At 45.8% G+C, this 27167-nt stretch overlaps 1 protein-coding gene across 6 annotated transcripts in view; it reads left to right on the top strand.

The window, feature by feature from the left end:
* The window catches only part of CUX1 (cut like homeobox 1), a 362384-nt gene that overhangs the window by 15316 nt on the left and 319901 nt on the right, over positions 1-27167 (top strand). The gene's annotated exons all lie outside the window — the stretch shown is intronic.

The following is a 27167-nucleotide window of genomic DNA, read 5'->3' as shown; positions in this document are numbered from 1 at the left end:
TCTGGCTTCTTTCACTGATGTTATGTTTTCAGGGTTCGTCAGTGTTGAATCATCGAGTGTCACTGCTTCATTCCTTTTTATGGCTGGGTGGTACCCGTGGCATGGGCATACCACGTTTTGTTTATCCTCCACCAATTGATAGTCACCTGAGTTGTTTCCACTTTTTCGACTATTGTGAGTAATGCTGCTGTGAACATTAATGTCCAAGTTTTTTGTGGACATTAATGTTTTTTGTAGTTTTCCATTTTCTTTGTTATATAGACTTAAGAGTGGAATTGCTGGGTCGTATATGGTAACTCTGCATTTAATTTTTTGCATCTGTTACTTTTTGACCTCCTGTGTATAACTCCCGTTTGTTCTCAAGAACGCCCCTTTTAAGGCCCAGGCCATTCCATTTTGTTCTCTTCTGCCCTGGGGGTGCTGCTGAGTCCTCCGCAGAGTCCTCGTGTGGTGCCGTTGCTCCCCTCGGAACCACTGCTGTGGACAAGAGGGTTTTGTGGAAGTGGCCGTGGAGTGGTTTGAGATGAGAGCAGGTACTGTTGGTTGCCCACCCAGACTACACGCCCCGCTGCACCCCCCTGGGGATGACACTTAAAGCTTATCTAATTAGCCTTGGACGTGCCCTCCCTCTGGCCAGGAGCTGGTTCAGGTGTGGTGGGCATTTCACTTTGTCTGGGCTGGAGGAACAAGGAACATCCAATAACATTGCTCTGAGAAAGCGATTCTTCTCTGATCTAAGGAGATGAGCCAGGGTGGACTGCCATTTTCTGCCTGTGCACAGGCCTGTTCAAGAAAAGACTACCCACACACTGCCACTGCCATGTCAGCATGAGGCAGTGGGGCGGGAGCACGACAAAGTGACAATCACAAAGAACGCAGAGCAGGAAGATGGAAGGAACCTGGGCCCTCAATGGTTCTGAGTGGCCCGGTAAGCCAGCCCTGCTGTCACCCCTGCCTCCGGCTTTCTGTGATGTGAGAAAGTGAAATTTCCTCCTCATTTCTTGTTAGTTGTAGCTCTTCTGTTACTTGCAACTGGAAAGACATTCTGAGACAAGACAGTGCAATTAAAATCCAGATCCTAGAAAGTTGCTCATGATGGCTCGGGCTTGGTGTGGACTTAAGAGCAATGCCTTTGAGATGCACTGGTCCTGGGTGAAGGTGGATTTGAGAATGTGAAGAGGACATATGTCCTCTCAGCTCTGTTTTCTAATGGCAGCAGAATTCCGTTTGCAAAGCCAGATGTCCCTCAATACGTTAGATACAGCCAATAAAACATTAAGCAATTAGAATGGTTAATATTCAGTAGAGTATAATTAGAAGCTGGTGTAAATTGAGAATGAAATTGGCAGGTTCCATAAGTTAGAGCAAAATTCCAAATCTTTTTTACTTGTGTACGTGCCTCTTTGTGCGTCTGTCAGTTCAGATGGCTGTATCATCTTACCTCCTTCCTGGAGTAGAAGTGAAGAGCCGTTATCAGTTCGGTTCACTATAATTTTGAATGTTTAAGAACATCTTACCAGTTGTATTGTGTTAAAGGTACCAAAATCAAATTGCAAGCGTTTAACACTCCCATTTCCCACACTGTGTACGAGAAAAATCAAATCCCTACTTTCTGCCTGCCTTCAGGCGTGTGTGTGTGTGCACGAGAGTGCACGCGTATGTGTGGGTGTGTGCACATGCGTGTGTTGCACCCTACATGAGTTGTGTTCATCACACCTCCATTCATAGCACATCATGATTCATTTCATTAACTTTTTTCTCCTTTGTGCTCCATTCGCCTTCTTATGTGTTAAATATACCTTTCTATGGATGCATCCTTGTAAACTATGTGGACTGTTTTGTGTGTATAAGTAGTTTTAATTCATACTTTCTGAGATCTGTCCATGTTGTTCCCTGTGAATTTTGTTCTTTACGAACAGGGGCTGCATCGGGTTCCATGTCAGAGTCCACCTGTCTTAGGCCACTGAGGCTGCCATAACAGGATTCCGTAGACTGCGTGGCTGAAACAACAGACATTTATTTCCCACAGTTCTGCAGGCTGGGAAGTCCAAGATCAAGGTACCAGCTGATTTGGTTCCTGGTGAGGGTCCTTTTCCTGAGTTGCAGATGGCCACCTTTTCTCTGTGTCCTTACATGGCAGAGAGAGAGTGTATATGTGCATAAGTCAGCTCTCTGGTGTCCTGTCTTATGAGGGCACTAATCCCATCATGGTGACTTCATCTAACCCTGATCATCTCCCAAAGGCCCCACCTCCAAGTACCATCACATTGGAGGCTGGGGCTTCAGTATGAATTTGGGGGAGAGGGACACAATTCGGTCCCTAGCACTATCTTAGCTTATGTGTCCATTTCCCTGGGGCTGGTCCCGTTCGGTGGCGTCTGATCCCCCAGCTCCACACACAGCACAGCTGTGAACATCTGTATACGCGTCCCTTGACTAGTGTCTGGGAGCCATGTTGTTGGGTCCAGGGCGAAAGTGTTCTTAAGTTCACCAAGTGCTGCTAGGTCCCCAGACCAGATGCCCCACTCTACTCTCCTACTCGCTGTCCAGGGTTTTTTTCCCCCGCAATCCCATCATCACTTTGTAGAGATGTGTACACTTTTTTGCCATTCTGATAGTTTTAAAGTGGTACTTCAGTGTTGTGTCATTTTTCTCTGATTACTAGGAAAGTTTATACTTAAGTGTCATTTTATACTTGTTAGTTTTTTAGAGTTCCCCTTTTGTAAATTGCCTGGTCATGTGTTTTCTTTTTGCTTTTAATGTTTTACCATCTTTCTGTTGATTTGCAAGAGTTCCTTGTATGTTTCACCTGCTAGCGCTTTGTTGATTTCCATTGTTTGATTTGTCTGTAGAGTCCTATAGGAAATCATGCAGAAAATAATGTAGGAAAACTTAATTTCGTTGAAGCCAAATCTGTCAATTTTTGACCAGCATGTTTTGTCTTATTTCAGTCTTGAGAAATCTTTCCCCACTCAAGATCACAAAGATGTTCATATTTCTCTAGCGCCATAGATTTGTCTTTCACATTCAGATCTTTAATTTAGGTCGGCGTTGATTTTTGTGTAGAGTGTGAAGTAGTTATCCAGCTTACAGAGGGAGTCCATTTTTCAAACACTAGGCGGCTTCTTCTTCCCCTGATTTGGGAAGTTGCCCCTTATGCTCCAAGTCCATACATATGTGGGTATGTTTCTGGGGTCATTCTTCTGTTCTACTATCCGATTTGGTGGTGGGGTTGTTTTTTTTTTTTTTTTTGCACTGATACCACACTATTTTAATTACTGTGGCTTTAAACCATGTCTTAATTTCTGATTGGGTGAATTTATCCTCTTTACTCTTCTTTTTCAAAATACCTTAGCTTTTCAAGATCTGTTATTCTTTCATGCACATTTCTTTCAAGTTCTGCCTAAGTTCTGCTATAGTTTTTATTGGATTTGTATTAAATATGTAGATTAATTTGGGGTCAATTAATAACTAAGTTGTCCCATCCTTAAAGATATTTTTCTATTAAGGTTTTCTTTCACCATAAAGGTCATGTGTGTTTGTTATTAAAATAAATTTTTCTATTGATTACTGTGGTATAGAGGAAAACAATTGGTTTTTGTTTATTGATTTTGAGACTGGCAAGCTTGCTCTTAATATATTTACTAGTTGGCTCACGACTGTGATCCCCACACTTTCGAAGGCCAAGGTGGGAGGATTGCTTGAGGCCAGGAGTTCAAAACCAGCCCGGACAACATAGCAAGACCCTGTCTGTACAAAAAAATAAAAAAATTAGCCAGGCATGGTGGCACACGCCCATAGTCCCAGTTACTGAGGAGCCTGAGGCAGGAGGATCGCTTGAGCCCAGGAGTTTGAGGTTGCTGTGAGCTATGAATGAGCCACTGCACTCCAGCCTGGGTGACAAGAAAAAAACACATATATATTTTTTCCTTTTACTAGTTAACATGATTCTGTTGTATTTAGGTTAAGTATAAAATGTCCAATTTCCTTAAGTACTAAGTTTGACAGTTGATATCTCTGACATTTCACTTTGACACCTCTTGTTTTATTTTTATTGTGAAAGTACATCCTCAATCTTTCAAATGCACGTTTTGGCTTGTGATTATTTTTCAAATTATTTTTTAGAGCAATTTTTGTGAAACTATGGATAAATCAAAAATTTGTGTTATTTTTGAATATGAGTTCTGTTGTAGAACCAACACAGTGCAGACAGCTTGAAATATCAATGAAGTGTTTGGGAAGGATGTGGCTAATGAACGTACAGTACGTCGATGGTTTGAGAAGTTCCATTCTGGTGATTTTAATCTTGAAAATGAGCCACGTGGGCAACCTGAGACCAAGGTGGATAATGATGAGCTGAAAGCTGCAGTGGAAATGAATCCGTCTCAACCTACACGTGAATTAGCAGCAAGGTTTGACGTTGCTATTCCAACAATATCGGACCATTTGATGCAGATGGGCAAGGTAAAGAATCTGGATAGATGGCTTCCACATGAATCAAACCAGCATCAGAAGAGAAATCGTCTCGAAGCTTGCCTTTCTTTGCTGTCATGACATAAAGGTGAATCATTTCTACACAATATTGTTACATGTGATGAAAAGTGGATTCTTTTTGACAATCGCCAAGTGTTCGGCACAATGGTTGGATAAAGATGAAGTGCCGATACACAGTCCAAAACTGAATATTCATCAAAAAAAGCTAATTGTGTCTGTTTGGTGGTGCAGTGCTGGCATTACCCACTACAGCTTCGTGAAATCTGGGTAGTCGATTACAGCCGATGTCTGCTGCAGCCAATTGGATGAAATGAGGATGCTTGCAGTTAAGACCCCCAAGATTTGTCAATAGAGACAGGCTAATCCTCTTGCAAGACATTGCTCGACCACATGTCACACAAACGACACTGCTTAAACTACAGTGGCTGGACTTGGAAACTCTGTCATCCACCGTATTCACCAGGCCTTGCACCAACTGACTACCACTTCTTCCAGGCTTTGGACTACTTCTTGCAAAGAAAAATACTCAGTTCTCAACAAGCTGTGGAAAATGCCTTTTGTGATTTCATTGCCACTCACTCTCCAGGCTCCTTCGCTGCTGGCATAAGCAAGCTACCATGAAGATGGCAAAACTGTGTCGATAGTTTAGGTGCATACTTTAATTAATTGTACTGCTTCTTGTTTGAGATATAATAAACCACACTTTTGATTTGAAATCAGACATTTCATATTTAATGACCTAATATTTTTGTCTGGAGATAATATCATATGCAAAAAAATGACAGATTTATTTATTCCTTTCCTTCCAGTTCTCCAATTCTTATACTGGAGTATCTTGTTGGCTAGACTCTCAAGGACTCAGTTGCATAGCAGAGGTGACCGTGGCTGTCCTTTTCTTTCCTGGTGTTAAAAGGAATGTGCCTAATGGAGATTTTTGGTAGCTTTAACCAGGTGAAGAAACTACCTTAACTTCCTTTTCTCTGTTTTTGGAGAATTTTCGTCATAAGCAAGTGTTGATTTTTAGCAAATACTTTTCCTTAAAAGTCTATTCATGTCCATGCAATTTATATCCCTTACTACATGAATGTGGTGAATTACGACGACCATCTGATGTTGAATCATTTGTTGCTTTCTGGGATAAACTAACTCTTCTTCCTCTTATATTTCTAAAATATTGTTGCATTTGCTTTATAGTGTTTAAATCTGTTAAATGAAATGGAACTATAATTTTCTTATCCTTATCCAGTTGAAATTGAGGTTATACTAGTCTCATAAAATGGGTTAAAACTGTTTTGGAACAATTTATATAAGATGAAGATTATCTGCATCTTAAATTCGATTGGGGTCACTTGTAAAACCATCATGGCTTGAAAGTTCAGAGGGTTGGCTGGGAGACCTTTAACATTTCACTCTTTTTGTTAGTGATGTATTCAAGTTTTCTTATACCAATTTTGGCATTTTATAATTTTCTAGAAATGTTTCCATTTCACCTAGGTTTTAAAACTTGTATGATTGTTCATAATATTTTTGTAAATCTGATTTTAGCTCTAGGTATTTCCCATTTTCTTTCTACATTCTGTATTTACAACATTTTTTCTCTTTATTTACAGTTGTGCATAGAGTTTTGTTTGTATTATTAATCTTTATAAAAATAGCTTTTGGTCTCATTGATCTTCTGTCTTTTGTTTTTTGTTTATGTGGCTGATTTCTTACAATTATTTCACTTTTGTCTCTTTGAGTTCACTCTCTTTTCCTAACTTCTTTTTTTGAATGCTCAGCTTTTTAATTTGAATTCTTTCTTGTTTCCTGATAAATGTTTTCAAAGCCAGAGCATTTCTTCTAGGTACTACTTTATGTTCCACAAATTTTGACATGAAGTGCTTTCATTTTTATTCATTTTGTAATTTTGTATTCATTTTGTAATTTCTCTTACAATTTCCTCTTTATCCCAAGAGTTAATAGTATTTGTTTTTTAGATTTTTGATATTTTTCTTTAATGACTTTTCTTATGTTATTGATGTCTGTTTTTATTACATATGGTCAGAGAACACAGTCCACATGATCCTGGTTCTTTGGAATAATATGAGACTTTTTGCCTCATTGTACGTGCTGGATTTTTGTGAATGTTTTATATGTGCTCAGAAAGAATGTGTTTTTTGTTTGAGTAGAGAAAACTTTATATAATAGGCATATATATTCATACAGTTTGCTCAATATTTATAACATATTCATGTTATTCTATGTCTTTGATAATTTTCTTCCTATAGTTTCTACAGTTATCTGATATTATGTTAAGGCTGTATCATTAGATGCATATATGATCATGATCTTTAGATCTTCCTGATTTGTTTCTTTTTCTGGGGTATAGATAGACTCCTTCATCTTTTATGATGTTTTTCATCTTAAATTCTATTTGTTTTGATGTTAAAATTATTCTCCTGTTTTTGCATTTTGTTTTTGGTTTCTATTTGTTTGATAGAGCTTTTTCTCTTTCATTATTTACAGTCCAGATCATTTTGGTTTATATGCTGTTGCAGATACATGATGCAAGGTCTTGTTTGTTAAACCCAGAATCTGGATTATTCTTCAAATTTTTTTTTGAAGACAGAGTCTTGCTCTGTCGCCCGGGCTAGAGTGCCATGGCGTCAGCCTAGTTCACAGCAACCTCAAACTCCTGGGCTTAAGCAATCCTTCTGCCTCAGCCTCCCGAGTAGCTGGGACTACAGGCATGCACCACCATGCCCGGCTAATTTTTTTCTTTATATATTTTTAGTTGTCCAGCTAATTTGTTTCTACTTTTAATAGAGATGGGGGGGGTCTCACTCTTGCCCAGGCTGGTCTTGAACTCCTGACCTCAAGCAATCCTCCCGCCTCGGCCTCCCAGAGTGCTAGGATTACAGGAGTGAGCCACCACGCCCAGCCTATTCTTCAAATTTTTGAGACCCATTATGTTTATTTTTTCCTATCAGTTTCTTCTTTTTTAGAGTAGAATTGATTTTTTAAATTCACGTATTTGTTTCAGTTGCCTGGAGTAAAAGATTCCTGTCAGTTCTGCTGACAGTTTAAAGCTTATCAATAACTTCGTGTTTCTATCAAACAAGTTAAGTGATAAGTATCTGTTTCCCTCCCTCCCTCCCTCCTGCCTTGTTGGCACCATCCAGAGCTGTGGTCCAGGGCGGGCAGAATCACTTGGTCCTGGATCAGAAGAAGCTCCAGGTTGGGGTGGGCACAGTAAACGCCTCCCAGGAGGTGACAGTATACACTCACGCTTGAGAATCCGTGGGCTAGAATTTTAGTTCTTCATTGTCTGGTTTCTCTGTATTATGTATTATATTTGCTTTTAGTTTTTGTTTTTTTCTTGTGACTTTTTTTTTTTTAAAGCATAGTGAACTTTCCCCCAGATAGTCTCACTCTTCCCGTATGTCATTTTGGACTAGTGTTATTTTCTCTCCTTGGTAGAGTGTCTGTAATGATAGTGCATTTAAAGAAGTCTTCCTGTGATAAACTTCCAGAGACTTTAAAGTCTGAGAATATACTTATTCCACCCTCACATTTAAATGTTAATTTAGCTGGATATAAAATTCTAGGTCAGAATTCTTTTTCTTCATTACTGAGATTATTCCTGTTTTCTCTTTGCTTAGAGAGTCACAGTTAAGAAATATTTGGATAATGTGATTTTTTTAAATTGCTGTTGTTATTGCTTTGTCTGATTGTTCTTTGTCTGATTTTTCTTTTTATCTTTGTTCTTAAATGTCACCCTAATGCATCTAAACATAGATTTTTTTTTTTTCCCCTCACCTATTTTCTCTGGTGCTTTATGGACCCTTTTATTCTTTCTCTTTTTTGAGACAGTCTCACTCTGTTGTCCTGGCCTGGTCATCATAGCTCACTGAAACCTCAAACTCCTGGGCTTACACGATCCTCCTGCCTCAGCCTCCCAAGTAACTGGGACTACAGGTGTGTGCCACTGCACCTGGCTAATTTTGTTTCTATTTTCGGTAGAGATGGGGTCTCCTTCTTGGCTCAGGCTGGTCTCGAACTCCTGAGCTAAAGCGATCCTCCCATCTCTGCCTCCCAGAGTGCTAGGATTACAGGTATTAGCCACTGGTCCCAGCCAGACCCTTTTATTCTGATGTCTTATTTTTAGGTAATTCTCATACATTTATCTCTCCAAATGTTTTGTCCTTCTTTTTACCTTTCCTTCTTTCTGGGACTCCCGCCGTGCAGATATTGGTCCTCCTACTTCTTTTCTCCCTATCTCTCAATTTGAACCTCATTCTTGAACATGATGTGAGTGGCTACAGTGTAGACTAGCCCTGAATTGATAATTGTTGGAACTGGGAGATGGGTAGTTAGGGGTTCATTATATTGTTCGTGTACATGTGAAATATTATCTGTGCACAGCTAGAATTCTGACTTACCTCCTGGCTGAGACCCACTGGCCTTAGCCTGTGGGGTGGGGACGGAGGTGGGGAGAGAATGGAGGAAGCTAGCTAGATAGGCCTGGGGTGGGCTGCTGGAACATTTAAAATGACTCGTGTGGCACATGTTACATTTCTGTGGGATACTGCTGTGCTGATCTAGACCCTTGTTACTCAAAGTGATCCATGAGCCTGCAGTGTCGCATCACCTGGGAACTTGTTAGAAATGCAGAATCCCAGGCCCCACCCCAGACCCACTGAGTCAGAATCTGTATTTTTATGAGATCGCCTGGTGATTCATACACACATTAAAGTTTGATGGCACTGGTCTATATCCTCTTAAAAGGGATGGTCGGTTTTATTTAATTCCTATTTTAACAGAGTGACTCCTCCCTTATCTTCTAAGTTGAGCTCTCCAAACATAGGTGGCTGAGCTGCCGGGGATGACGCACACAGTCTGTGCATAAACAGGGAGGTTCCCGAGCCCTTCCCCAAGCCTCTTTTAAACCTAGCCCCTTCTTTACACACAGCTCTAACAGTACTGATGATCTGCTCACACATTAAAACAGCAAACTGGAAGCAGGCCAAGGAGGTGCTAGTGGCAGACCCATGGGCAGTAGCAGTTAGTACCCCCATCAGCTGGATAGCAGGAGACCAGGAAGACTAGAGAAGACTAGAGAGGTCGGCTCCCTGACACGTGGACTATTGAGGGATGTAGGGGGCTCCACTGCAGCCTTCAGTATCAGCCTTTACCGTGCTGAGCCTGGGCCCCTAAGAAATGACCGGCTTCTCAATGTCGAGAAGCTAGTGTTTTTACCAGTGCTGTAGCAAACATCAAGGCCAAGGCTAAAGACAAACATTTGTTTGGAAAATCAACTTTTGGAGAACTTCTTCCCCAGTTGTGCTGGGTCTGTGATGCTCTGTCACCTGGAAATGGCAACTGTGTGTGTGTGTATGAGAATCCGCAGTTTTCTAGGTGGCCTGCCTTTGCATGTGCTCAGAGCCCATCAGCAGCTGCCCCCCACCATCCTTGCTGGGGAGGTCCAGGCAGTGGCTGAGGGCACTCTGGCTTGGGTGGCAGACAGCCTATCCGATTTAGAATCTTTGCCCCTACATTTGGGCACTTAACCTGCTTCCTTTGTAAAATGGTGGTGATAAAACTATCTACTTTGTAGAGGATTCAATAAGACTCAACTCAGGGCAGTGCCTGGTGTACTATCCTAAATTTTTTTTGGCCTCAAAATGAAAAAGTCAAAGTTTTGTGGTGTTGGCAGCTCGCCAACAGAGCCTGCCTTGTATTAAAAGAGTAATAATGGTCGTAACTCAGCCTGAGATGTCAGTGTCAGCACCAAGGCCTAGATCATCTGGGTCACTGGGCTCATATTGGTGTTGTGTTGTTTACGATTTTTATTTCTTTTATACATTTTCCCAGAGATGATTTTTTTTCTCCCTTATATGATTAAAAATATCTGCTTACATGTTAAACCCAGCTCGGTTTATGCAATGTATTTTTAAGGCATAAGCTCGCTTCCTGGGTGTGAGCAGCTTCCACATCAAATGCTCAGTGGGCCAATGAAGAATGTGAGTCACATAACACTTGGCACCTTTGTGGCTTTTAATATTTGGTGGCAAACTTCCTACAGAGAGGAGAAACTTTCGAAGCGGAAGTCCTTTCAGATCCAGATGGCAAAAGAATTCTTTAGATGAAGGAACTTGAGGCTTAATGTTGATGGGGACTAGCAATGTTGGAATTTTCTCCGCCTCCTATTTTCTCAGCCTGCTCGGCCTCCATGGGGGCCGCATTTAGTTCAGAATTTACCACTTTTGGGCAGGGAGGCTCCACTTACAGAATGTGCGTAACCATAAGGATAAGGACAATTTCTAATAGCTCCTTAAATGCATAGCAACTAGAAGACAAAAAAGTATGTAGACTAACAACACTTGCAAGGCATTTTTCTGACCACGTGGAGAGCTTTGGTTCACTCTGTCTAGCGATTCCTGACAGCAGGGAGCAGAAGACAGACATTGTGCCACGTGACTTATGTATCGGGCTCTGAGTTTTGTTTTCTTGGCCAAGATCCTGAAGACTGTTTCCAAGTAGGTGTTTCTTACTTGGTGGCAGGTTTGGGCTGTTGTGTACTCAGCCCTGTCCTTCCATGAAGGGGAGTTGAGTTGGGGGTGTGGGAGAGACCGTAGAGTGGCTAATATTGGCACCCCTTCCTATATTATGTAAGTTTGAATGGAGTGGCACTGTTACCTGAATTACAAACATAGGAAATTTATATAAGACACAAAGCGTTGAGGCTGGACACGATGGCTCATGCCTGTAATCCTAGCACTTTTGGAGGCTGAGGCGGGAGGATCGTTTGAGGCCAAGATTGGAGACCAGCCCAAGCAACATAGCTACCCCCTGTCTCTACAAAAAATAAAAAAAATTAGCCAGGCATGATGGTGTGTGCCTGGAATTCCAGCTACTCGGGAGGCTGAGGCAGGAGGATCGTTTGAGCCCAGGAGTTTGAGGTTGTGGTGAGCTAAGATGAAGCCCTTGCACTCAGCTCTGGCGATGGAGTGAGACCCTGTCTCAAAAACGCCCCCCAAAACAAAAAGCAAACGAGCAAAAAAGACATGTTGATCTTTTAGTAGATACATAGGAAATTTGGAAAAAATGATAAGATAGTTGTTCATAATATGGATTAGGGAAGATTTCAGAAGCAAAGTCAAACGAAAGTTCATTGTTAAAAAATCCTTGATAACAAGGAAAAAAGAACTCAACTCCTAGGAATGGCTCAGTGGTCCCCTGCAGCACAGGTATACCTAGGTTGCCCGGCAGGTCCAGAACCTCGGGGACTTTGGGAGGCAGAGGGCACAGTTGGCCCAGGTGTGCCTGGGCCTCCTGGGCTGCACTTTTAGTCCAGCTGCTCCAGGCAGCCTCCTCCACCTGACATTGGGAACCGTGGAACCTCAGTCAGGGCAAAACTCCCGGGTACAGCCATTAGAGAGTAGGCCATGGTTGAAAGAAGCTTGGGAGTAAAAACAGCTATAAGGCAGAATTAACACTTTCCCAAGTGAGTCATTATCGTTATCACAGTTTGGAATTGTTTAAGGAACCAAAAAAAAAAAAAAGAAGGAAGCTTCATATCCTACCTCTTGAATGTATTTCATCTTAAAATTTTTCTAAAGGTAGTCATTGCATGTTTTTTTTTTTTCCCCCAAAACATTTTTTAAATCACTTTTTTTTTTTGAGACAGGGTCTCGCACTGTAGCCTGGGCTAGAGTGCAGTGGGGCAATCGTAGCTCACAGCAACCTCAAACTCCTGGGCTCAAGCTATCCTCCTGCCTCAGCCTCCTGAGTAGCTGGGACTGCAGGTGCGTGTCACAGCGCTTGGCTAATTTTTTTCTGTTCTTCTGTGGAGACAGGGTCTCGCTATGTTGTGAAGGCTGGTCTTGGACTCCTGGCCTAAGCCTCCCAAAGTTCTGGGATTACAGGTATGAGTCTGTGCACTCAGCCTAAATCAAGATTTTATAAGGCTTAGTATTAAAAAAGAACCAGCCCCCTGTCCCACTTCTCCCCTCCTTCATTTCTTGCACTCCAGGGTAGCCTCTGGTTTTGCAAGTAGCAGGCACTTGTCCTTGGCATTTCCGTGTTAGGTATTTACTTACTGACATGCTTTATGAGACACGGATGAGGATTTAGGCCTCAAGAAAGGTCCCCTCCTCCTCTCTCCCCTTCTCAGAATAGTTGTGTTTCTCTTTTTGGCTCAATCGATTTTCAGCTATTTGATGTTTAGATAGCTGTGACTACGTAAATATTAGTTTTCTGTGTACTCTGCCTAATGTATCCCTAAACTTTCCCCCAGTAATATAAATCTCTTAAAGCATGGAAGCCTGTCGCATAGGTAGGGTGTCTTCTTTCTTGCTGACACCCCTCAGCCCCCTCATTCTGCTCTAGCCTGACTGCTGCTGCCAGGCCCAGCTGCCCTCCTGGGTCTCCCCATATCATCTTGGGGCCTCCGCTCCCTCTCTCCTGCTTTGATCCTCTGTCTCCTGAGCTCTGTGGCTTCGTCCTTCTTGGTTAATCTCTCATTTGGGGGGGACCTTCTCCAGTAGCTTCCTGATAGGGGGTGTCCATTTCGGCGATCCAACATGGTCTTCGTCTCGTGCTGGAAAGAACTGGAAAGATGTGGCTCCACGTTTTGTAGCATGTCGAGGGCGTTCCGAATTCTTGTCCTTTGCTGTTTCTCTAACGCCTTGCAGAGTCATCTTTTTCTTGTCATTGTCAGGTTTTAGGAGAGTGTGCCATGGCTGGGCTCTCACGTCCTGTTTTCCGTCCTCCAGGGCCCGTGTTACTCAGACGTTGCACCTCATGGCCTGATCTGCTCATTTTCTTTCATTTGTCGCATCTCTGTCTTTTCTGATGTGCTTCCTGTGAGAATTTTTCAACCACCCTATCTTAAATTTCTGAGTTTTCTTCCTTGTTCTCTGCATGCTTCATTCTTACGGTCTGCTCTTGTTTCATGGGAGCAGCGATGTCTTTTATCTCACTGTGTACGTTCATCAGGCTTTTAAAAACATTTTCTTTTGTGCATTGATTTCTATTTGTTTTTGTTTTTACTTTGTAAAATCTTTTAAAAACATTTAATACATGCAAACAGTACATGCTGTATGTCGTGCGTTTTGGTTACAAAGTATAACATAATGAACACCCATGAACCCCCCACCCAACCCCAGAACCAGAACTTGACCAATCATTGACATATACCTGTGTACTCCCCGCCTGTTTCCCTGCTTCTCTGCCCAGGACAGGTGACCACTGTCCTGAGTTTTCTATTTATTAAGCTGTAGCCTTAAAATCATGTATTTTTATCACAAATGTGCATGTGCTTATGGGGTACATCATGACTCTTGCTTGGGCGTGAGCTCTGTAACATGGTATTATCATTCTGCACGTGAACATGCAGAACTTGCTTTTTTGACCTCAGTTATCGTACTGAGATTCATCTGTGAGGTTGTCATAAGTGTGGTCTATGTATTTTCTCTGATGTTTAAACGCAGTTGTGTGACAAGACCCAAAGTTACCCTTTCTCCTGTTGATTTGTCTCTGTTCCTTGTTTCTCTCTGTTTTGGTCCCAGTTAACAGGTTTCTGCAAATGTCTAGTGACATTTCGATTTCTGTTCATATATAACAGCAGGCTCTAGAAGCTGTGTGTGTGTCTGTATCAGAGTAGGGGGCAGTTTGGTGGCCTTCACTGTAAGTGATCAACTCAAGGTGTCTTGTTGGGGGGAGTCCCCCAAGCATCAGTATTGGTGGCTCATTTCTCTTGGGCTGATCAGTTTCTCCAGTGAGGAGCCCTTGGTTTTCCTGCCAGGTAGGGTGGTTGGGAGCTCTTGGTCTGACCTGGGGAAGGGGCCGGGACATTCCCTCAGTCCTCTGCACGTGGCTGTCAGAAACCCTGGCTTTCTGCCAACAGCGGGACAGGAGCCTGACTGCTCCTGCCAGTGGCATTTTGCCCCCCTGCCACCCCCTTTCCTGAGCAGCTCCAGTGAACTCCAGCTTGTCCAAAGCTTTCCAGCTTCCAAAATTTGGGTGCTGTTCATTTGCTCTCCCCTATCCCATTCTCTTTTTCCGGTGAGTTTCTATCGTATGTTCCAAAGGGAACAGAGCTAATCTGCCATGTTGAACTGGAAGTCACGATACCTAAATTTGTATATGGGACAGGCTGTATATGATGACACCGGTTATGGGAAACACATTGTATTTGTCTTTGGAAATAGTCTTTTGGAAACACCTTCCAACCAGGCTGCCAGTGAGTAACACATGATAAACTCATGTTTGGGGGTTGTCTTCAGAGCAACTTTATGAAATGCTAAGAAAACCAGGCTCATTAGCTTCCCATTGCTCACAGGGAAGCAGTGTGGGCTTTGGAGTTAGAGGCCTGGTTTCAAATTCTGCCTCCGTCATTTAGTGGTTGGGTGTCTCCATCCCCTCTTGAGGGGGGCGAGACCTTCCTCCCTGAGCTGTTAGACCAGGTGCTTGCAGGGGAGCCCCTCCCTCCATGAGTGAGGGCCTCTTGGTCACTGCTCAGTAAAGGGGAGCTGGTGTTGACTGTTGCCCCTTTGCTTGCGGGACTGAAAAGTCGCACCCCCTCTCAACAGTGGTGCTTCCACCTGTTTTTAATTCACACACGCATGCTCTTAAGGACTGAAACGGAGCTCAGCTTGGAGTCGGCCTCCCTCCCTGTTAACTCCTCCCCGACACCCTGGCATCTTCCTTCCTGCTGCAGTGAGTGCTGGTGCTGTGCCAGGCGGACCCCTTCCCTTTCCGATTTCCCAGGCTCAGGGACTCCAGCTCCTCCAGGACCCTGCATCCTATTAATTGGCCTGGTGGCCTTGCCTGCCAGGGAGAATCGTAAGGCCAGGGACCACGCCTCACGTGTGATCTCTTCATGGTGCCAGCGACCCAGGAAATGCCCGGTCATTTCTCATGGGTTGAGAAGGAAATGAGGCTTAGGTAGGGTTTTTCTTCTTTCTTTTTCTTTCTCTTTTTCTTGAGGCTGTCTTGCTTTGTCACCCAGGCTAGAGTGTGGTGGCGTCATCATAGCTCACTGCAACCTCAAACTCCTGGGCTCGAGCGATCCTCCTGCCTCAGCCTCCCCAGTAGCTAGGACTATAGGCGTGCGTCACCATGCCCGGCTAATTTTTCTATTTTTTTTTTTTTTTTGAAACAGGGTCTTGCTGTTGCTCAGGCTGGTCTTGAACTCCTGGTCTCAAACAATCCTCCCGGCTTTACCTCCCAAAGAGCTAGGATTACAGGTGTGAGCCACCACCCCCCAAAGAGCTAGGATTACGGGTGTGAGCCACCGTGCCAGGCTGGGTTAGGTATGATTTAACATGAATTTATAGAGAGCCATTGGCAGTTCTGCAGGTATTTTATAATTTAAGTTACAATGTTCAGTCTGGTACTTTCTCTGTGCTCTTCCTGTGTGTTCAAGCAGCAGCTTAGGTCGCTGGAAGTGTGCAAGTGAAGCGCATGTTTTAAGTCATCACCGTGGGGAGTCCTTGATCACCACCCACAGTGACCAGAATGTGACTCCACAGTTGCAGTTTGTTTACTTCATTAGAGCAGCGTCTTCACCCATTCTCCTCCCTAACCCTAATTGTTTACCCCAGTTGGTGTTTCCATTCTTTAACTGAAGGCTCTGAAAACAGCCCGTGAAGAAGCCTGGTAGAGACGAAAGATGAAGTGGGCTTTACAGAGAGGTGACAAGGGCAGACGAATTTTATTCTCTATAGCTGGGAAACCCTTCCGAGTGTCCTGCGTGTGTTCCCAGCCAGGACAGACACAGCAGCACAATCTGTTTCCTGCAGGCCCAGAAGGGAATGCTTCCTCCTTGCGGTTAGTGACTTCAAAAGCTGCCCCCATGAGACGAAGCTCTGCTGTTCCTCCAATTCTGACGGCGTCGCTGCAGCCGAGGGCTCTGGCTTTCTCTGTGGAAAGCCTCCTGCCGGCTCCCGGGAGGAGTTGACAGGTTCCTCTTCCCTCTGCTTCCCTCGTGGTCGTTAAACCGAAACTACTGTCTGGAAGCCACATTAATTCTGCGGTCCCTTTTCGGCCTGGCCCTCTCCGTGTCCTTGACGCTCCCACGCCTGCCAGCCATTCCACAGCCCTGGGGGGCTGAACCCAACTCCTGGGTCTGGGTCAGGCCCCCGTGCTGCCCTCAGGCCCTGCTCCTCCCTGGGGCCCCATCCCTCCCTCCTTTAGCGCTGGAGCCTGGCGCATCCGGAGTTCCTATTTCTGGGTGAGGAAGGTCCCCTCCAGCAGGTGGCCCCCGGGCCACTTTGGGCCTGCCCTGCGTTTCTGCCCTCACCCCACCTGGTATTGGGGTCACCTGGGTCCCTGCTTGGTTCCCTTCCAGGCCACGGCTGGTCCGGGCAGGGGCCGTGCTCAACTCTGAGACCCCGGCCAGCTCCTGCCGTGCCTTGCGAGTCATAGGCATGGCATTCAGCAGATGTCATAGTTTTGAAATATCTGTAGAAATAAAAAGAAATAACTTTTTTTTCCTTCAGGAGTTAAAATGCATGGCTGTCATCCACTTCTCAACACATAAAAGATGTTTTCAACACAGAGAAGCCTTTCACCGCTCTTACTTAGCAGCCAGCTCTCGGTGCGATGGGGGCTGGAGTGAAAACCAAGGGCGCGATACCTCTGAAATCAGCTGTTTTGAATTAAATAAAGCAGAGTGAGGTTTGAATCAGGTGAAGCGAGAGGATGGGATTGAACCGGTTGAGGATTAACATGCTGGGCTCCTTCAAACGCCCAGGGACCATCTTTCCATAAGTAAGTGAGGCAGGAAGGGAAGGACGGAGCTTGTCTGTCCCAGATCTGGTGTGTGACCTCCCTCACAAGGCTGTCACCCCCACTGGGTCGACTTAGCTCAGAATGACTTAACCCTCCTATGGCTTTGCATAATTGCAAGGAGTTTTTTTTTTTCTTAGCTCTTCTTCCTGGTGATTTGTGGAGATCAGTTTCCTCGCGCTGACTTGTGCTGACTTAACAGTGAGGACACTGCGGCCAGGGAACAAGTGCTTTGATGGCAAGGCCGGGCGCCTGCTTTGTGGCCTGTGCCACTGGCCTGGTTCATGAGGAATGTCCTGCCTGCTCCACGGTGCACGCGGTGGTTTGGATGTCCCCGTCCTGCAGTCCCCCGCTGCTGTGCAGTAGCCGGCTTTGCACAGAGATGGTGTGTTCCGCTAGCCATATGGAAACGGGTTACTGAAACTGAATATGAAACAAATGCACTGAGTCCTTAAAAGACTCACTGAACTGACGTCTGTCTCACGGGGGCAGCGGGACCCCCTAAGTCTGATTACGAAGGTAGCAATGGTGATTCTCTTGTGCTGATTAGTAAACTTCCCAACCGGCGAGGGACAGGACCAGGCCTTGCCTCTAGCCAGCTGATGGAACTAACCCCAGAAGTTCTGGGGCCTCTGGGTCTGCTGACTTGTAGCGAATTGTGTGGACAGCATATGGCCGAATCTGTCTGCTCTGGCCGGGCTTGGAAAGAAACCCCACTCACACCCCTCTCTCCTCCGTGGGCAGGTGGCCACTGTGTGCTCACATTAGAGCACCCACTCCCTGGGTGCTGTCTGGACGGCCATCCCAGATAGTGGGGTCCCGGGCTGAGTGACATCACGAACCTAAGACCCCAGTCTGACATATTCATGCCGAGAACACAGGAAACCCAGGTGCTCTGCCCCGTGGGGTTTTAATGCAAGAACAAAGAGTATTTTGCAAACAGAACACTGTATTTCGGTTGTTACTGAGGAGCAGGCCTCATTACCAGGGAACTCCATTGAAAAAAAAAAAAAAACCCCACATTATCTAGATTCCTCAAGGTCATGACAAAGCTAAGGCAGCTGGAAACCAAGCAAATGGACAAAAACGGCCAAGAGCATTTCACATTGTGGTTTTTGGGGTGGGAGGGATCCCATTTTAGAGGCTGACTTTGTGCTGGTTTTACATCCTCAGGTCTCAGCTCAGATGTCCCCTTCTCAGAGGACCCCGTGTAAAATAGCACCTCAGCACCCCCCTCCGACTTTTTCTTCTTCGATGACTTATCCTCACATGACCCACTATTTATAAAGCCTGTCTCCTCCCCTCCCCCGACTGTATGAACCTGGAAATAGGGACTCTGTCCTCAGCTTCCACGGCCCCAGGCACTCGCTGAGCACTGTGTTGGCTGACTGGTTGTGAACTGCGGCAGGTTAGAGGCCTTTAGAATGGGGATGGCTTTTTTAATCTCCCTCTTCATGGATCGTGAAAGCCAGTAGTACGCTGGTACTGTTTTAATTGAAGGAATCCAGTAGTGTTCGGCTTTCTAGATCTGAAGTAGGTCACATGGCTAATGATTGAAAATGGATTGGCAACGAGAGGGTCTTTGGAAACTTAAGCTGGACTTGCGGCTGTATTTTCGTCTGTACCCTTGTCATTAAAGTGACTGCCCCTGGGAGCCCAGTCTGCCGTCCCTGCTGAGCCGGGGGTTAAGAGGAGAGCTGTGGAAACTAAATTAAGGCACCCCTCCCTCCACCTGAGCCGGGGGAGAGGCAGCTTATGATTAACTCAGTGATGTCTTAAATGCCATTTCTGGAGGCTGAAAACATTAACTTTTAAAAAATGATTTAAAATTACCAATTGACCATATCCGGGGCTGAACCTGCATGATTCAGCTCCTTTTAAAAATATCTTTTCTCAACAAATTGCTTCCTTAACATTTTAATTTGTTGATCGTGAAGGAAGCTTGCCAAATATTAGCTGTTCTTTTCCATGTCCTACAGCTTCAAGCTCTCCTTATTTGGCATATTCCAGTGGAACTGTAAGGTCACTCCCTATTTTTCTTCCCAAATAACTGTATTTATTACCGTCAGGTATTGGCGGGTTTGATCCAGCTGTCATCAGACCATTTGGAAATCCTGTTTTTTGCCAGAATGCTGATTTAATGATCTAATACTGACACGGCTTGTTTTCTCTGCTAACTTGATAACTTGTTGAATAAGCTCCCTCATCTTATTGAGCAATGAATGCTGCTCTTTTCAAATTTTTCCCAGCCACAAGGCTTTACGGGCAGTGTCTTTACAGAAGGTTGTGTTTTTTTTTCCCCCTTTTCTTTTCCTTTCTGCCTCTCCCTCTCTCTTTCTCCCTCTCATCCTTCTTCCTTTTTGTGAAGACCTAAGTTGGTAACAAATACTGTCCTTGAAGAGGATGGCATTGCTGCTGTTTGGTATTTTGAACGATACATAAGGAAATTTCTCCTTCTGAATAATTTGAGACACACACGAGGTGAGAATAACGTGCCGCCCCCGGCTTTACCAGGCACCAGCTTTTGGCCAGTCTGGCTTCATCTGCACTCCCGCCCACTCCTGGGAATTTGAAAGGACTTCGTGTATTTTCTCCTTAAATATTTCAATGTGTATCTCTGAGAGATAATGTCTCTTAAAAAAAAAAAAAAGGCCTAATACCACGATCACACCTAAAACATAAACGGACAGTGAAGGCTGAGTGTCTGCGGTGGGGCTCAGCAGGGAGCTGGTCCCAGGCGTCCCCGGGAGGGTGAGCTGGGTTCAGTGCTGCACCTGCCTTCGCCGGCCCCAGGGTTAGGGTAGCACCTGCTCATTTTTGAGCCTCAGTTTCTTCATCTAGGGAGCTGCACTAGTTCTTCTGACTCTGGAGATCTCGCGTCTGCTTTAGCCCTGTTCCCAGCCACCCAGCTCTGGTGAAGCTGTGATCTCGCCTGTCACTGCAGGTTGTGGGCGTTTTGAGTGTCTTCCTTGAGCTGCATCCGCCAATAGTTGGACTCGAGCTCCTGGTCATCTTTTTGTCCCGGCAGCTGGTTTCGTGTGCAGTGGAGGTTCTGTTGTTGCTCATGCTGGTCCTCTGAACCTCTGTGCAATAGTTGATTCTCTAAAGAACAGAGTCTACTGGCTGGAGGATCTGTTTCCACATTTAGCAGTTAGCTGTTAAGAGCCCAGTAACAGGTTTCAAATTTGCAACCCCAAATCTTTTGCCCCCATCTCTTGGAATTGAAATGGTTCAGTCATTTGAATGTAACGAACTGCCTGCTGGGCATGCACCAGATGCTGGGCTGCAAAGCTGTTCTGGTGGCTCCCTCAGGAGCCCCTGTCTCGCGGGAAGGGCCAGGGGCAGGGCTGGGGGCTCAGTGCTGTGGGGCAGGGCCGGGATGGGGTGGTGAACAGGTCCTGACCAGCCCTGATTTGGTGGTGATGGTGCTGGGCCTTGAAGCCTAACGAGATTTCCACATGCCCGGGCAGGCATTTTATCAGCCACCTGTAATCCCACTACCAGAGTTATGATAATCACCATTGACGTCGTGATTCATTGCCTCTGGATTTTTTTCTCCAAATAAATGGATTTATGATATCTATTCATGTAGTCAGTCCAGAAACATCTACTGAACATCTGGCCACATGCCAGATACTCTTCTTGGCTCTGAGGGGGGTGGGCTGCATGGCAGGGGAGGTCGGGGTAGTTCTTGCCTTTAGGGTGCTTACGCTGTGGTGGGATTATATAACGAGTCGTGTCGTGTAGTAGGTGAAGTCTGTATTCCTCTTAGCGTCACAGCTTCCACCAGGCCATCTGTGGACTCGTTCGCCTGCCCTTGCAGCCCGAGACCGCCCTTCAGCTTGACAGAGAACAGCTGCCGGGGAAAGGCGTCCTCCCCGCTCCAGTCCCCAGGCAGGCCCGGGGGTGCTGGCTCAGAACTCCCCCCTTGCCTCTGACTTGCCTATAAAAGGGTGGTTTTTCCTCTTTTTGAGCAGTTACACCGACCTAATTTACACTGAGGGACGTATTTAATCCTGGTATGATTTGCAACCCAAGTATGCACTGAAATTGTTTCATTATCAAGCTTGTTACAGGGGTAGTTGTGTCCCTTTCCTGACGATTGGGTGTGTGTGTGGAACTGTCACACCTGAAGTTTAGAACTCAGAAAGGATAAAGACCCGTATTATTAATTTTACCCGGAAAATTTAGCTCCAGATTGTTTTTATTCACAGCAGCAATTTCGTTTTACTTATTTTTTGCTTCTTATCATAGAAAATTTCAAATAGTTACCGAAACAGAAGAGTGTCACGCATGCTTCTGTGCCCCTTACCAGCTTCAGCCTTGTCATATCTGTACTTTCTCATCCCTCACCCTGACTTAATTTTGAAACAAATCCCAGACATCATATCTTATTTCATCCATGAATATTTCAGTGTCTATCTCTGTAAGAGGACTTAAAAAAAATGCAACCACAATAACATCATTACCCCCTCCAAAATGACAAAAATTCATTAGTATCAGCCATTCAGTGTTCAAACTGCCATTTTCCCACAAGTGTCACAATTTTTAAAACATTAGTTTGAATCAAAACAAGCAAATCCAAGCGAGATCCAAGAATTGAAGTGAGACCCTCCTGTTGTGATTGGTTCATGTCTTTCAAGATTTTTAATCAACCACTTCCTCCCTTTGTTGCCCCCTGCCCCCTTGTAATTGCTTTCTGAACCTGAAGATGGTCAGAATTGGTCTCTTTTTGTTTTTGTTTTTTGGCTAGATCACTTCCTGGGTGGTGGCATGTTTCCATCACGAGAGGTCAGGAGGCACTTACTGTATGTGTGATAGTGTGTTGTTTTGTTTCCAGTTTTTTATTGTGGTAAAGTACACATCACATAAAATTTACTGTCTTAACCATTTTTAAGTGTACAGTTGAGTGGCAGAAAGTACATTGTTGTGTACCCATCACCACCATGCATCCGCAGAACTCTCTTTATCTTGCAAAACTGAAACTCTGTGCCCGTTAAACAATAACACTCCTCTCCTCCCTCCCCTATCCCCTGCCAACCACCATTCCACTTTCTGTCCCTGTGATTTTGACACCTCTAGGTGCCTCATGGAAGTGGAATAATGCAGTATTTGTCTTTCCGTGACTGACTTATTTCACTTAAATAATATCTGCAAAGGTTCAGCTGTGTTACAGCATGTGTCAGAGTTTCCTTCCTTTTTAAGGCTGAATAATATTCCACTGTGTGTGTGTACTACATTTTGTTTTTCTGTTCACCCACTGTGGACACTTGGTTGCTTCTCCCTTCTGGCTATTGCTCGTAATGCTGCTATGAGCATGGGTGGGCAAACAGCTCTTCCAGGCCCTGCTGTCAATTCTCTGAATATAGATACCCAGAAATGGAATTGCTAGATATATGGTAATTCTATTTTTAATTTTTTGAGGGGCGGTACCATTTTAGATCCTCAGCAGCAGCGCACCAGGGTTCCATCTCTCCGCATTCTCGCCAGCATTTGTTATTTTCTGTTTTTTTTTTCTTTTTGATAGTAGACATCCTCATAGGAATAGTGATATCTCATTGTGGTTTTGATTTGCATTTCCCTAATAGATGACAGTTATTTTTAATGATTATTTAAACTTCATATTTCAATATGGGGTGCTTCAAAATGGGGAACATATTTAGTGAGCCATCTTCTAAAAAAAAGTGTGGGGGAAATACCATCTTTCATGTAGTATTTATAATGTATGTAATTTATGTAATTTTTAAAAATGTTTTGTAGAGTCACCAAAGTTGAACCGTCCTCTTAGTTTATCACGAAGAAACTGAAACCCAGAGAGTATGAGGCTTTGGCCGTGGCCTCAGCCCTGTGAGACAGAAGAGGAGGCTGGGGCCAGGTCCCCCTGCCCTGCCTGCCTGGTCCTTCCCCCGCCTGTTTCGAGGCCCCCTTGTGGTCCTCTGGCGGGGAGGCCAGGTGCACAAAGCCCTGTTTGTTTGGCTACAGATGCCCACCAGCAGTTGCTCTTATTATAGAGTGGTTATTCTTATTTGCCAAGAAACCCAGAACAACTGTTTTTATTCTTTACAGTGGATGTTTATGCACATGACCTTTTGAGAACATATTTCTGGATGCTGTGGAGGCACTGATGTTCATGCAGATTAGCTAAGTTAAATCTTTATTTCTTTCAGCTGAAATTGCCTAGCTGTTCCTTTAAGAATTTCACTTTGTGGAGTTACTGTGTTTCTCATGCTGTTAAATGTCTATTAGTGATCCTGTGTAATTTAGTATATTATTGTCAAATGACAGAAGAGCTCCTTGGCAGAGAGCAGTCATGCAGCGTGTGTGTCCGGGGGCAACCATCGTATGTTTGTTTGCACATTTGCATGTAGTTTGTTACGAGATGCTTACGAATGCGGAAGTGTGTGCATATACCTTGCGAGTGTGGTGATGTGTTGCATGCTGTTTGTGACGTCTGCGATGGGAGGTTCATTCGCTCATTCATTAAGCTAATATTTTATTGTTTGTTTAGTAGGAGCTCAGGCACAAGAGTGCGTACTGGGGAATTAATGCTGGAAAAAACAACAGCACCTGCCCTCATGGGACTTACATTTTAGTGGATTCAAGGGAAAGCAGCACTTGCCTTTGAGAGACCTTGTCAATGTAGGTGACCTTGACATCTACCAAAGGAAGAGATATTTGGAATGCTTGTTTGACAGGCTCCAGACACAAGAATCATAGGGGACCCTTTATGGCAGACGTGAACATTTATTTCGAGAACTCCAAATAAACTAGAGTAGATAAATGAGCAGCCGTAGTTTGCTGATCATTCATAGTTGATACAATGAACAACTCATTAAATTGTGGGTAACAAATGAAATCAGGAGAGCTTCAGTCCTGAGGCAGTCTAAACAGCACAGGCCATGCAACTTGGAGCTAAAGGTGGCTCTACTTTGCCCTCTAAGCACTTGATTGACTTCAAAGCTTACAAAGAAGGCACCACTGAGGTCTTTGGAGAAATTGACATATCAGAATAAAAAGGTTGAAAAAGTTTCATAAAAGTTACATTTGGATTTTCAGTTGATTGGATTTTCCATGGGGGTAATTAATGTGCTCTGTATTTCCACAGCATTTAACTTCTGTGTTCTTCTGTACGCTTAATTTTACAAAGTGGAAAAGTGTTAACGGCAATAGATGAAACATCAGGCTCCTTACCTGGAGGTACCTTCCAGAATGAGTGGTGCCCTGGCTGTTCAGAGGCTCTTTCACTGCTCAGTTTTAATGGCAGACTGTTTAGTGGGTCTGGCCACCAAGCAGTGAGTCCCACAACTAAAGCCACACGAAGTCCTGCCCTCCTGGCTGAAGCCACACACAATGTGCTGAGGCACCACAGCCGTGGCAGACCTAATGCCTGTGTGCAACTTGTGGCTGCTGTGAGCAGAGCGGTCGCAGAGGGGAACTGGAGGAGGCACAGGGGTGGGGACAGCAGGTGGGACTCTGGCAGGATCCCTGGGGCGGGGAGGGGTGAGTGCATCGGTTAATCAACAGTTACCCCAGCTGCTCCTTTCCCTTCCAGACCTTTCCTTAGAGCTCACACTTCAGATAATTTGCTTTTCTCCTTTAAGCCAACTTGTTTGCAGAATTAATCACTCGTGGCTCTGACGCCTCCATGTCAAGGAGTCCAAAGGCCAGGCCTGCCAGACTCGGTCACTGGTCACTGGTCACTTGCTGGCCGGAGTTTCCTGCAGCTGAGTTAAATGTCTCACCTATCCACAGCCCCTCTGTGGTGCTGGCCCAGGCCCGTGATGGAGCTGGCTTTTGTCCTCTGCTTGCCCTGAGGAACCTTGGCCTTATCTTGGGTGGGTGCCATGTCTAGTGGGCTGCCAGGTCTGTTGGTGTTTCCTGGGCATAGTCTTGCATTTGTTCCTTTCTCTCATCTCTTGCCCCCCAGGCCGTGCAGCTCTGCTGGGGGCCAGGAAGTATCTGTGTGTGGGAGACCCCCCACTCGGTCCGTCTGACGCACCCAGGGCAGATGTGTGAGCCCTTCGTGCTCTGGGGTGAAGCGTTCACTGGGCACCCAGCTCTGTGCTCTGTGGTGACTGCAAACCTGCCCCTGCTTTTGGGGAGCCCCTAACTTGGCGATGGGATTATTTAAGGGGGAGTTATTAATATAGGAGTTGGTCTCAGTGAAGTGTGTAAGAAATGCCACCAGCAGCACAGAACTCAGAATGGACAGCGAAGTGATTTGGGATCGATGGGCAGAGGCCATTGTTGTACAGGTGGGATGGCAAGAGGCCCTGGGGGGAGGTACCCTCTGAAGTGGGAGTTAAAGGATGGGGGCTGCTTGTCATGGGGGGACAGCATGTGAGCAGGAGGGCCCTGTGCACTCGATGCCTTTGAGGGCTACAGCTAAGGGAGTCCTGGAGGGAAGGCTGGCGGCCTGGGCTGGAGTGGGAGGGGGGTGCAGGTAAAGCGCTGTAGACGCTCCACATGGGACGTGGGAACAGCTGGTGGGGGCAGGGCAGGGGCAGACCAGGGTGAGCCCCGTGTGCACGTGATTGGGAGACTTCGAGGGCTTGGTCAACACCCCAGGTGGTGGGAGGACATCGTGTGTGGGGAGGACACGGTGCCTTTCAGACCTTTTGAATAAGAGACAGGGTGGGTCTGTCCTGACTGGGCCGAGTTCCCTGTGCCCGGGACGGTGCCTGGCGCACAACAGACATGAGAGGTTGGGGAAAAGTCAGAATTGGCCACAGGTCTTCCTAATGCCTGGCACAAATGTGAATCTGTCCCTGAGGGATAGAATTTAAAGGCAGAAGCAGAAGGCCCAGGGTTGAGGCTGCAGTGGGGGTTGCGGGGGAGTGGTAGGGGGTGAGAGGGAAAGCTGCATGGGACAAGGTCGGGAGGAGATTAGCGCCGGTTAGCATGCCCCTTGGAGGAGGCGGGCCCCTTGGAGGAGGCGGGCCCCTTGGAGGAGGCGGGCCCCTTGGAGGAGGCGGGCCCCTTGGAGGAGGCGGGCCCCTTGGAGGAGGCGGGCCCCTTGGAGGAGGCGGGCCCCTTGGAGGAGGCGGGCCCCTTGGAGGAGGCGGGCCCCTTGGAGGAGGCGGGCCCCTTGGAGGAGGCGGGCCCCTTGGAGGAGGCGGGCCCCTTGGAGGAGGCGGGCCCCTTGGAGGAGGCGGGCCCCTTGGAGGAGGCGGGCCCCTTGGAGGAGGTGGGCGGCAGCATGCTTGTGAGCCAGAGTGGGCTGGAGGGAGCTCGGGCTTTGGCTTTTCCCAGGAGTGTGTACCCGCCTTCAACTTTCTCAAAGCTTCCTTCTGTCAAGTCTCAAATCTACACAGTCTCGATAAGACACCCCCCCCCCCCCCCCAGTTCTTCTCCCAGCACAGCCTCATCTCCCACTTCTCTTTAGGGCTGGTGCTTTGTGCCCAGCCCCTGGACTGCCCCGCCCCCACCACGTGCGCTCTCAAAGTCCACTCCCCCCCTTGGTCCCTCCCTCCCCAGACACTGTGATGTGGGCCGCAGCTCCTGCCACTTTGAGCTCCTGTGCCACCGGAGCTCCTATGGCCCACTTGAGCACCCTGCAGTGCCTCGGTGTCCTGGTCCCCTTTGCTCCTTGCAGGCCTCTCACCCTCTGCGGATCCTGAGGTCACGCCGTGCGCTCTCCTTGGGATCTGCGATAGTCCACTCAGGGCTGTTTCTTTCCTGCCTTTCATAAAACTCTTGTCTAAAAATTAATGCACGGGGGAAGCTAGGGACTCTTGTCAGATTATTTCTTGAGAAAACCTCGAGAGTATGAATTTAAAGGGAAATATCATGGCTATCTCGATGTGGACTGTAGGCTGGAAAATACCTTAACCTTAAGTGGCAGAGCTGGTTCCACAAGATTTTTCCAACCCTTTGTGGTACATTTTTCTCCTTTTGAA

The sequence above is a fragment of the Eulemur rufifrons genome, chromosome 14, assembly GCF_041146395.1.
Source record: "Eulemur rufifrons isolate Redbay chromosome 14, OSU_ERuf_1, whole genome shotgun sequence".
Lineage (NCBI taxonomy): Eukaryota > Metazoa > Chordata > Mammalia > Primates > Lemuridae > Eulemur > Eulemur rufifrons.
This window is presented reverse-complemented; position numbering and strand designations above follow the sequence as displayed.